The 11,792-nt window shown below is 47.2% G+C and overlaps 1 long non-coding RNA gene across 6 annotated transcripts; it reads right to left on the bottom strand.

The window, feature by feature from the left end:
* On the bottom strand, positions 1 to 9,331 carry LOC116232126 (uncharacterized). Of its 6 annotated transcripts, none has more exons than XR_016471392.1 (5): positions 9,144 to 9,331; positions 6,998 to 7,249; positions 5,399 to 6,912; positions 3,905 to 4,758; positions 1 to 2,855 (listed from the first exon to the last, which is right to left on the bottom strand). It is a non-coding gene; the product is annotated as an uncharacterized LOC116232126 (long non-coding RNA). The 6 variants fall into 6 exon arrangements; XR_004167615.2 differs by having other exon boundaries at positions 1 to 1,043; positions 1,676 to 2,855; positions 3,905 to 6,912; XR_016471391.1 differs by having other exon boundaries at positions 1 to 670; positions 829 to 2,855; positions 3,905 to 6,912.
* Between the last annotated feature and the right edge of the window lie 2,461 nt (positions 9,332 to 11,792).

Here is an 11,792-nt window from a genome sequence, read left to right on the forward strand (position 1 = left end):
TAAGAAGGAGAAATGCATCACTTCCTTCCTAAAGAAAAAGGATTTGGGGAAAGAAGTGGGGCAATGGGGACAGGCAGGAACCATGTTCCCTCTTCCCTGCCTTGTGCAGAGCTGCTCACTGCTCCGAACCTCTTCACCTGGCTGTTGCTGTGCCTGGATGATGTATGGAGTGGCTGTGCTGCAATAGGATTTGTACCCAGAATATTGGCTGGATGATAAAGGAGTCTGTCTGCGGTGATAATTGCACCATAAATAGCGTTGGGTTCAGCAGTGACGAGTGAGGCACTCGAAAACCTCACCCTCCAGATTCCTCCCACTTCCTTCCATCTTCCTGACTGCTAACAAGCTGTAGGAATAGCTGCTTGGTTTTCACCAACCGCAGGAGGATTATTGCACTCAGATGCAGCTGGGCACCATCCTCACCATCAATCTTCATAGTGGGGAAAAAACAGAGAGGCAAAAAAAAAAAACAAACCTAAAAACCAAGTAAATTGGATCATTACTGAAAAGCAGTGGGTACTGAAAAGCTGCGGCTGTCCCTCCTCATTCGGTGCTTTTGGCTCCTGGGGGTGACTGTGTTGTTCTGCTGATGGGAGCTGAGAAGCTGCCAGCTGGCCCCAAATGCTGACAAACGAGAGCTCAGGCTGGGGAGTGCTGTAGCAGTCAAGAACTAGGAAGAAAAGTAAATTAACGTGGATGGATTTGGAGCTTTGTCTCGCTCTTTGCTTTTTGAGCCTGCAGAAAGCATGTGGGCTCTTTTGAAAGAAAAGCTGGGAGTGGATCTGGCTCTGCAGGCAGATTAAACTGCTGCTGAACTCCAAATGATACCTTAAAGCCAGGCCTGTGTGCACAGGGGATTCTTGCTCAAGTCCTCTGGGGCTCTGTGCTCTGGGAAGGTTTGCTCAGTGCTCATAACAGGACTTTGGGGAGTGTGGAAGAAGTGGTCAGTGTTGTAAGGAGGCATCTATTGATCAAATCTTATTCATGGGGCAGGGAATTGCTGCTGTGGCTCTCCACTTCCTGATAAATGGTGTCCCGTTCTGCTGCAAATAGTTAAAAAATGGACTGAGTAGCACAAATCTCCAGGGATCTAAACAAACAGCCCCCAAAAGCTTGCAAGATCCTGGCTAAAATTTAACCCTTGAGCAGCCAGACATGGCATCCCCAAAAAGCTGGGAAAATCCTCTCTTTTTCCACCCCATCTCAGAGTGAGGGGCACACCAGCCCGTGTTGGGCAGCCCCTGGTTGTGGTTCCCCAGGGCTGTGACCCTGCAGATCAAGGCACAGAGAGCAGCAGCTCCCTGAGTTCTGCATGCACCACCATTCAGGCTGCTCAGCCCTGTACAAATCCATAAGCTCCCCCAAGCCTTCTTCTTCTACACATGCAACAAATCCAAAGACCAAATATAGAGTATATTTCTTAATCTTTTTTTTTTCTTTTTTTTTCTTTTTTCCCCCCACTCTGGACTGTTTGCAACCAAACTGTTTACTCTGTTTAAGCTTCGGATTTGCAAGTTTAAATCTTTCACAGTTCCAGGTGCACCCAAAAAGATAAGGGCGTTAGGAGGTACGCTGCTGCTGCTGCTCAAAATAAATAAATAAAGCTGAGATTAATTCAAAACCGCTTCTTAATACTCAGTATTCTTCCACTATCTGCTGCTATTATTATATTTACCTTGTCTAAGCTGGCACAAAACACTCAGCACAACAAAAGCTGTGACTGCTCTTTGGTTCGACGCTCCCCTCTCGCTTCTCTTCTTTGTTTTGTGCCACATCTCTGTGTGCAGAAGGGAGGGCAGAGCTGTCACAGCCCCAAGGCCACAGATCCTCCACTGATGAGTATTTGGCACAGGATGGGCAGGGAGGGAGGTAGGCACTGAGGAGGTGTAGCAATCATGGCTTGGAGCTGAAATAAGCTGTCACACTTTGTGCGCCTCTGACAATAAAAGATTTGTGCAAGTGGCAGTGGGGCTTTAGTCCAGATTAAAAGAAATATCCTTTCTGAGAGTCTCTCCTTCTCTTGTCTTCATTTCTGAAAGTCACTCCCTGCATTTTGCTTTGCCAGTTTTCTCACTTGAGAGCTCACCACCACCCACAGCACTGGGTACTGCTGAGCTCTGGCTCACAGTCAAAGCCTCCTCCCTTCAGGGAGATGGAAACTAATCAATGAAGAACATTAAACACTAGGAAAGCCACAGCAACTTACCATTCTCCATAAAGGTCACATTCCCACAGTGACTACATGGTAGCACTGAGCTGAAGGCAGTGTGGGGAAGTGACAGCTCTTGGAGATAAGCTCTCATTCCTGTTTTCTGCAGGATGCTCTTAAATGGTGAAAAAAGACACTGCTGCTGAGCTGGCCTGTCATCCTGGCTTGTGCTCAGCTGAGCTTTGATTTTCCATCTCTCTGTGGGGGACCTGGGCTGTCTCACCCCTGGGTTTGTGGGCATGGGTCCACATAACCATGAGGTCCCACTGCCATGGGGACCACAGCCACTCATTCCTGCCCCAGTGCTTTTGTCCAACCAGAGTCTCCCATGCTTTGCTGGAAGAAGGGTGATGCATTCTGATCACTCCAGGGATGCTCAGCAGGATGCTTGAATTACAGCCTGCTATCCCAAGCTGCCCAAGATACAGCCCTGGGCTCAGCTCTTGATTATCTTAACTCCTTTCCAAAGATGAACGATGATAGGATCCAAGGGGTACAGTCATGAAGTCATGACACATGGGAGAGTGCAAGAGACCATTCCCTGGGACCAAGGCAGGACTGGTGGGGGAGTATCCGTCCAGGCAGCAATGGAAAACCTCTTTCCCTCAGCATTCAGCTGTCTCCAGTACAGCTGCTTACTCAACACCTGGCATAAAGAAAGGTACAGGTTAGCTGTGTGGCTGTTTCTATTGATCACAGAAGAACAACAGAAATATGAACCCTGAAATAAACAAGTCTCTGTACAGATCCATCTCCTCAAATTGTAGCAGAAAATTTCAGATATTGTCCAGGGAGAGGCTAAATTTCTGGTTTGGCACTGAGGAATACTAACAAGTTTCTTCTCTGGGCCCTCATCTTTCACATCTATAGGAAGGATGCCAGCATTTAATGTCCCTTTCTATTAATATGAAATGGTCCATAAGGCTCAAGTACCAGCGAGACTTCTCTTAAGGATCAGCAGACTTCTGGCCTTGTTGTTTTCATTCTGACACAAAACCTGGTTAAAATCTGACTCTTTTACTTTGAGCACTACTGACAGAGCTGAGATGCAAACACAACAGTTTATGCCACTCTGACTGCTCACGACTCCTTTGTATTTAAGTTTGTGCAAGAGTTTGTAAAAAGACACAGGAATTAGCATCAGGCAGTGAAAGAGAGAAGAGGAAAGGACCTTGAGCAATGCCACGCTGTGGCAAGGCAGAGCCCACTGGCTACAAACCTAAATAGCCAAGACATTTTGGAGCCTGTGTGAGCCATTGCATTTTGTATTCCAGTTCTTTTTCTCGAGTGCTTATTTAGCTGATAGTAGCTGGACCGCGTTGAGACTCTTGACAAGCAATTTGTTTTTAGAAGGGATGGAAAGCAGCAGGTGTTAATTCCATCACAACACCCCTCCTTCCATATCCCAAGTCCTCCCATAGTCTTCATTAATAAGATCTTGTATATCACCACTGTGCCCGGTTGCACACCACAGTTATGAATTTCACGCACCAAGGTAAATGTAAACAGGATTAAATAAATCCTAGTAATTATAAAACACTTGAAAGCGTGCTCCCTCCCCCCATTTACTTGCAGACTCTTCATTCTGCCTAACTCACACATCCAGCTCTTGCAATCATTTTTCAGGGGTAGTTTAACTTGTTCCAGGCATTTTGGCCCAAACCTCCCCTGAGATGTACAGATGTCCCAACTTACCACCAGGCTGCCTCAATCAGCAAGGGTGTTGCTTGAGGTTGTTGCTTTTGAATGCAGAAGTTTCACTTTCGGAGCAGGCTGAAGCAGAAGAATGATGCACCAGACCAGAGCACACAGTCACCATGGCAGAACCATGGAATTTAGGGCAGCAAGGAGCTGGCTGAGCCCAGCTGACGGCCACAGAAAGGCAGAATGCAGCAATGTTTCATTGTGTTTCCCCCTTTCTCTGATGTCTCAGCAGGCTGACACCTAATTCACTGTTTGCTGCCTCTCTCACAGAAGTCCAGCTGAACACTCTGTTGGTGCCTGCAGATCAATCTCACAGAAACAGACTCAACTTCCCTCTGATCCAGAAGAGGTTTCCAAACACCTGAGTCTCCATGCTGAGTTGAGCAACGTTGTTCTCCTCATTCCACTGTGCCACTGGGACCTCCCTCTGCTCCAGGCTGTTGGGGAACATAGATTCAAGTCTGCTCCAAATGCTGGGTTTTGTGTATTTTGTGGCAGAGGGATGGAGAGGGAGAAAAAACAGTTTTCAGTGCCTGTTATCAGTACCATTGCTTTCAGAGTTATATTACAGAGAGTGTGGATCACCATTTGCCATCCATGGTGTGACAGGAGAGGGATGCAGCCCAGCATGGCTTTGTGAAGCTCCCAAAGGAAGATCTGCAAAATTTACTTCGCTGTGAGGACCTGAATATTTTGGCCTCTTCCCACATTACAAAAAGGAAATCATCCACATGAGCCATATTTACTCATCCCTTCCTCTACTCAGGGCCACACTGACCTCTGCACCTTACTAATGCACGCTACATTCATCTTCAGAAAGTTTTGTGCAGACAGCTCCACGAAGCCTAGGAACATTTTTCTCATGAAGAAAGAGCACTTAATTTAGTACTTTTTTAAAAAAAACCAATTCATTATTTCCTCAATACCAGAATTTGCTGAAAGCACTCCAAGTTCTTTTTTGCAAGTGCCACGGAACAAGATAATTGTGCAATTAGTAATGCATCTCACACGTCTTGAAGTGAAGGATTTTTGCTTTTGACAAGTACAAAATGTAACATTTTGCTTTTCCACAGTGGGAAAACACTGGCCATTCCTCCCTCCCTCCTCCTTGTTTTAAGCACACTGCTATGCGTAATTAATAAAGATAATAATAAGTATCCTCAACTAAGAAGGGATACGTGAATGGCACAGACAATATGGATAACTGGGATTGCCAGAGCAGCCAGCAGCTTCCCAGTATTAATTATAGCTCTTGAAGAGGAGCCGTGTCCTTCCCAGCCTCCACTCCCAGGCAATGCAATGCACAGAGCTCTGCCCATGGCCACCAGCCCATCCGTGGCCAAACTTGGATGGGAGCCCAGCACATCAGGGCAGCCTCACCCACCCCCTGTGCAGCTGCAGATGTGCTGCATCCACCCTTAGCCACAGATCTGTGCCATGCGAGCACGTTGACTTAACTGTACATATTGCAACAGCTTCACCTACCACGTCACAATCTAAATGTGGGTATCATTGCAGAGTCATCCTGTGGGTTCCTGGGGGATGTACTGGGCTCCCATGCCTTGCTTCCCTCTCCCTTCCTGTGCATGGCAGTTCTGCGTGCTGTTTCCATGACACTCGAGCAGCATTTTGGAGCAGGGCAGGGAGGGCAGCCCAGCAGGGATGAAAGTGGGGCTTTTTGGTGCCTGCTGATGAGATGGCAACAAACAGGAGCCAGCAGGGGTGGACAAGCAGGAGCCAAGCACAGCTTATCGCTCCTGTGCAGAAAGAGGCTCTTGTGGAGACAGCAGCTACTAAATACATAAATAAGCAAACATCAAACACCTCCATTTCTTCAGTCCCCCTTCAGCCCCTGCCTGCAGCTCCCAGCGCATCTCCTGCAGCAGCTGACGGGCAGAGCAGCACTGCAGGTTGCTGCAGGCACCAGCCAGGGCAGTGCAATTGCTCTCTGCCCAAGGCTAAATTCACCTTGAGAATTAAAAGCTGCTGGAATCCTAGAACTGGAGGTGTGACAAAAGGCCCATCGACTGTTTTTACCCGATTAGAAGAGGCTTATATCCATGAGTGTGAGATGTTGGGATGAGTGTGATGTCATGTCCCCAACCAGTTGGAAGAGCATATCTGGATGGTTTGTACAAGGTTTGGGTGAGTCAGGGCTGAAGGGCAGATGTATTCTCCTCTGTTTTTGTAAGGGCTTAAAGATCCACTTGGGTAGTTATCCAAAAAACAGGTAGTTGCACAAGAGTAAGAGGCACAAATAGTGCTTTAATTCAGAGATGTACCAGAATCTTTAACACAAACAGACACTAGGTGGCAAGGAGAGAACTAGAGATGTTTTCCTTTTGGGTTTTTCAGCCCACCCAGAGCACACTCCTTACATCCTTCTACCTGCTGCCCTGCTCAGTGCTGACCCTCAGCTCACCCCGTGCTGCCAGGCAAAACCAACCTGCACCACAATCCTCTCCTGGTCTCCTAGCACACTTCTGCTGGCTTTACAGATCATATTTCAGGACTGATGTGAAGCTTCACTGCAATCCAATCAAACCAATAACCAACTGGGGACTATTTCCTTTCTGGAGAAGCCACTTGCAATAGCATTATCACTGCAGCAGACTCAGAGGAGATACCTTACGATGCACCTGAGGATTTTCACGCTAATGTGTTCTACTCCATCATCAATTTGTCACTGTTTGTGTTTCACCTGGCTGTGCACAAAACGAAGAACCGCTCTGGAACAACTGCCTCTTGTCACCCTGGAATAATCAGGTATTAAAGGAAAGGAACAAAAGCAAAAAAAAAAAAAAAGTCTTTTGGCCCCAGATTTAGAGATGTCAGAGTCTGTCAGAAAAGCAATGGAGATGCTGAGAATTTTTTTTAAATGCGCTTCTGAGGTGAGCCATAGTGGGACAGAAATGAAGGCCATCACTCCTGCTTTACAATTGACCAGGAATATCAGGTGCTGGAGAGATCAGGAGAGCTGCCCAAGGCTTCAGAAGGAGCTGGAAAGAACAAGATGCCTTCAGAGGTTTCAAACTGATAACAAGAAAGTTGAACATTTTACCTTTTGAGATGAGCAGGACCCACCTCTCTCCCTCTGGATCAAGTTGGGCTTATCATCTTGTTAATGCTGCCCATTCTCTCCTCAGTTCTTAGATAGAGGGGTGAAACCCAGAGGGTTACTTGTCTCTCAGTCTCTTCAAGCCTTACTGCATTAAGTCCTATAAAGAGCTGGGATCATTCCTTGAACATCACAGCATAGAAAGGATCTTCATTCCAAAGGACTTTCCTTGGGAAATGGGGATGGAGGAAGAATACCCTGTTTTGAACCAGGACAGCCTGAATTGATAGAGGAAAACAAAGATCTGGAGTTGCCCCCTCAGCCACTCCAGCTGCCTTTCTCCCTCAGCTTCATTCCCCCCGCCTTTTCCCTTCATGCTACCTTGACTCCAGATTTTGTTGCCCTACTTTTGTCCATCCCTCTCCTAGAGATAAGATGAACACTATTTTCAATTAACAAGATGTAATTGCTATAAGCAGTAGGAGGCAGTTCATTTTGAGCCAGAAAATTAACTGAAGCCTAAATGTACAGCATCGGTCTATTGCTGGGAGTACAATTATCACCATTGCTTGGTCCCTGTCATTCAGAGGCTGTGTCTGCTGACTGCATAGTCAGACTTTGCTCAAACACCTGGTTAAAGCTTACCATGCTGAGATGTGTCCTGAAGCTGCTTTTATCCCACTTTCATCTTGGAAGGGAAAGATCTCAATGGCTCTAACAGCAAACTAGATCAGGAAGTATTTCTAGTTTTCCTATTGATGGGGCCCAAATTTGGCTTCAGAACCAAGTGGTTGGACACAAGATCTTCCTCTTCACCTTTGGGAGAGCTTTAGCTGCCGTATGCAAGGTGACAGACCTGAGGAACCTCTCTGCTCCATAAGGACAGCAGTGAGACTTACTGACACTGCTGAGAGTGACTTTTCAGAAGCACTCCAGCAAATGCCACTGCTCCTCAATTTACAGATGAGAGCACTGTAGGAAACAGCCTGCTCCTTACTATGGAATCCACATCAGAATGTTAGGAGGCAGCAGTTACCAACCAGTCCCTATAACAGGGAGATGACAAACCCATAAAAAAAACCCAAATAATGTCAAATATCTTTTGCTGCCTTCTCCTCACTGCTGTTCAGCCATGTGGCATAAAATCTACTTTTTATTCCTATTCTAGTTATATTATGATCACCCTCCCCCCCACCCCCCACTTGCATGCTCCACAGGTCTGCTTGGAGGATTACTGCTGTGGGCTCTTCCCTTCCTTGATGCCATACTGTTGGATCTGGGTAGGATCTCCTGCTCCACTGACCTCCCAGTTATTCCATTTCAGGTCAGATTTCTCCATGGTGCCTGGCCAGCATCATGCAGGATGTTTTTTGTATGACTCAGTTTTTTTTCCTTTCTTCTGGATTTGAAGTTTATCCAGTTTTTCATAGGATTTAACAGAGGTTGCAAGATAAAACCCTCTGCAGAAACTCTATGCATCTTTTTCTCCCACCCAGTTTTGCTTTGCAGCACAACTCATTATCTTCTCCTTAGATGTCTCACATTGACAACTTTTCTTTTATAGTCGTCATCTTAGCTAATGAGCTCCCCCACAAAATCAAATGTTTTCGCGAAGCTCATTCCCATTAAACCTACTGCACCTCCCTCCCTCAGAAACACGGGCATCTTCAGGAGGGAAAACAGACAAACAAAGCAAATCACAGCAGTCTGTCACAGTCTGGCTCTGGGAAAGCACTCAGTGCTGTTTCTCCCATTTGCAGACTGTTGGCATGAGCACGGTTATTCCTCCTGGCCCAGACACAATGAGATTTGCTCTTCCTGGCACACAGCACTACCCAACACAGTATGGTTACCAGAAGCTATACCTCCACCATTGCACCGCTTTCCTGTGAAGGCCCAGGCACATTACTCAGCAGTTTGCAAGGATACCTTTTGACCCCTTCTGATCACCATCCCGTTATTTACACACAGCAGCCTCAGCACTCTGTCAACAGCTGAAGAACTTCTCACTGTTGATGGAATTACCCAGCAAACCCCACAGCCTGGGAACTTAAGGAAAGTTTCTCCTCCTTCCTGAGGCATTAAAGGCACATGAGTCCCTTACAACCCCCCTCCTGCCTTACAGCATCAGACCTCAGGCTGTCCCCTTCCTCTCACCCAGCACTGACTCACATCATCACAAAGTCCATTCGCAGAAGGTATGTTGGGATCTCACAAAACCATGCTGCAGCACAGATGGAGATTTTAGGCAGCTTGCTGAATTCTGCTGGATGGCTGATAGGGTTGCAAAGTGCTTCTAGAGCCCACGAGTCCCTGGGAAGTGATAGCTTGAAGCTCCCAGCACTACAGCAGTCACCACCACCCCCCTCCCAAAGTAAATCTACAGCAAACTAGCCACAGAGGAGTTAATTTATAATCCCCCATGAGCCTCCAGTGGGCACAGCCCTGACAGATTGGCTGTTAACCTCTGAAAGCACAATTAATTGCACCTGGATTGTTCTTTCATCTTACCCTAGGGCTTGCACACCAAAAGGAACTGCAGTCGGGGATACAAAGGTCCTGACACTTCTCTCCCCAAAGAGCTGCTCTTTGTGCTGAGCTTTGATAGTTTTTTTGATCCTTTCTTTTTAGATAACAGACTGTGCCCACCTGTGTGAGGACAAACATGCACGCACACAAAGCTCTTTGAACATATCAATTGCTGCCCATTGAGAAAGATCAATGCCTTCTCTAAAGAACCTTATGATGTTAGATTGCTTTCAAACCTCTCTCAATATCCACGTGGTCCTTGCCCCAGCTGAAAAAGACATGAGTGTGTCCATTCGCTTTAAAACCAGCTGTTTCTTTAGAGGAGGAAAGTTTAATTGCATCTATGCCATGTCTCTTCCCACTTTTCAGCTGAGCCAGGGCTATGATGGCCGCTGGCAAACAGCTGCAACTCAGCTCACTATAATGGGAAATAAAATCACAACAGCCTGTAGCCGGAATTTCCCCATGTTTATTAGATTGAAATTAGAAATGCTGATGACCACTTTTGTCAATTAAAACCCCTGAAAAGCAGGAAGTGTGAAAACCACCTTCATGGCAACTGAGACCCAGGGGTCCTCCAGCCCCTATGTGCAGGATGGTGCTGGGCACAGGGGTGCTGTCCCGTCCTGTTTCATGGTACAGCCCCGCTTGTGTGATGCTACCCCCACCTGCATGAGCAGGGAGAGGTTGGGATGGAGTTAGCCAGGATGGATAATGGGCATGGACAAAGTGGGCCGAGTGGTGGGGAATTTCTGCCTCTCTCTCTCAAAAGAGGGAAAAACAAACAAACAAAAAAAACCCCAACAAGCCAAACAGAAGCAAAGATTTTCTCCAAACTAAGTTCAGGGGCACTTTATTTGGAAATCTTCCTAGAAATCTGTTATTTTCTACCCAGTAATTGCAGTCCATTTGCAGCCAGCCATGGCTGCTAGGGACTTCTGCTCCATCAAGATTTTTTTTTGCTCCATTACGTTTTTGCACCCACCCATCTGCCCTGCTGTGCCCTGCCTCCGTGCTTCAGCTTCCCAGTGGCAGCTCTGACCCCACGGAGGGGAGGCAGCAAGGGGCCACTGCGCATTAACAGCAGCTGTGGTCAGCACTGAGGCAGATGTTAGAGGGCTCGATGGAGCCTAAGGAACAAACGTCTCCAATGAGGTCCCTGAACTCCCATCACCAATGGGGTGAGTGAGTGGGGGGCTCAGCTATTGGCTTTGCAGAGAAAAGCATTGGGTGGGCTGTGAAGGCGTGCTGCTGGGTGTGGGGATGTGCCACCTCCCCTGTGCCACAGCCCTGCGTCATTGGCACTGCCCTGCTGCTGCCTGCTGTGTTAGTGGAGAGAGCTGCGCTGGCCCTAGGAGGAGCTGAAGCTCTTTGTGTGGTTTTTTGTTTTTTGTTTATTTTCATTGTTTGCAAATTGTCTGAACCCGCTTTGCAACCAATAGTGCTTGGAACCCACAGAAGGGCAGCAGCCACGCTGTGAGTGTCCATTTCTATCCCTTCTGCACCAGGTTGTGACTCCATCTACCTGCTTGGCACTCCCATGTCTATGAGTTGCCTGGCCCTGCCAGCCCCTTGCAGAGAGACCTGGGCTGGTTCCATGGCCAGGCAGCACCTCTCCATCTCCCCCTGGGGCTTTGTGATGTTCTCATGAAGCGTGCTGTGCAACGAGCTGCACCAGGGCTCAGCAGTGTGCAGAGGTACTGAGGAGGGGTGGGTGGGAGCAGCCCTCAAAGCCATTCCCTTTACTGGATCCCATTGTAGTGACACAACCAGACCAGTAGCATTTTCTTTAACAAATATGAATCCCATGGATTTGCTCTGATGTAATTATGCATCCTGCATTAAGCCAATGCTCCCACTGTCTGTGGCTGCTAGCATAATTAAACTTAATGTACTTTTAATGATGTCTTCTTAACTCATGCATTCATATATGATTAGAATCAAACACGAGGAGCTGTCACGAGTCCAGGAGAGCTCTTTCGGCAGCTCCTGATGGGACTCACATTGAAATATTAATAATGCAGATTTCGAAGCTAACAACATCAGTTTTGAAGTGGGGAAAGCTTGTCACACAGTTTGAGCTAATCTGAGGCAGCAAAACGGCTTCTCTTTCAAGTTCAGCCTCTCCCCATCTTGCACAAGAGCTCCTGGGATCAGAGGAATTTACGGTTTACTTTGTAAAGATGTCATAAAATAAGTGCCCAGCAGTGGCTGCTGCTGCTCTGCCCTGGCATGCTCTGTCTTTGCTCCTGTTCCCCTTTCCTGTTGTTTTTCCTCAAACTGGAAGCTCTG

Source organism: Phasianus colchicus, chromosome 15 (genome assembly GCF_987193195.1).
Source record: "Phasianus colchicus chromosome 15, bPhaCol1.hap1.1, whole genome shotgun sequence".
NCBI lineage: Eukaryota > Metazoa > Chordata > Aves > Galliformes > Phasianidae > Phasianus > Phasianus colchicus.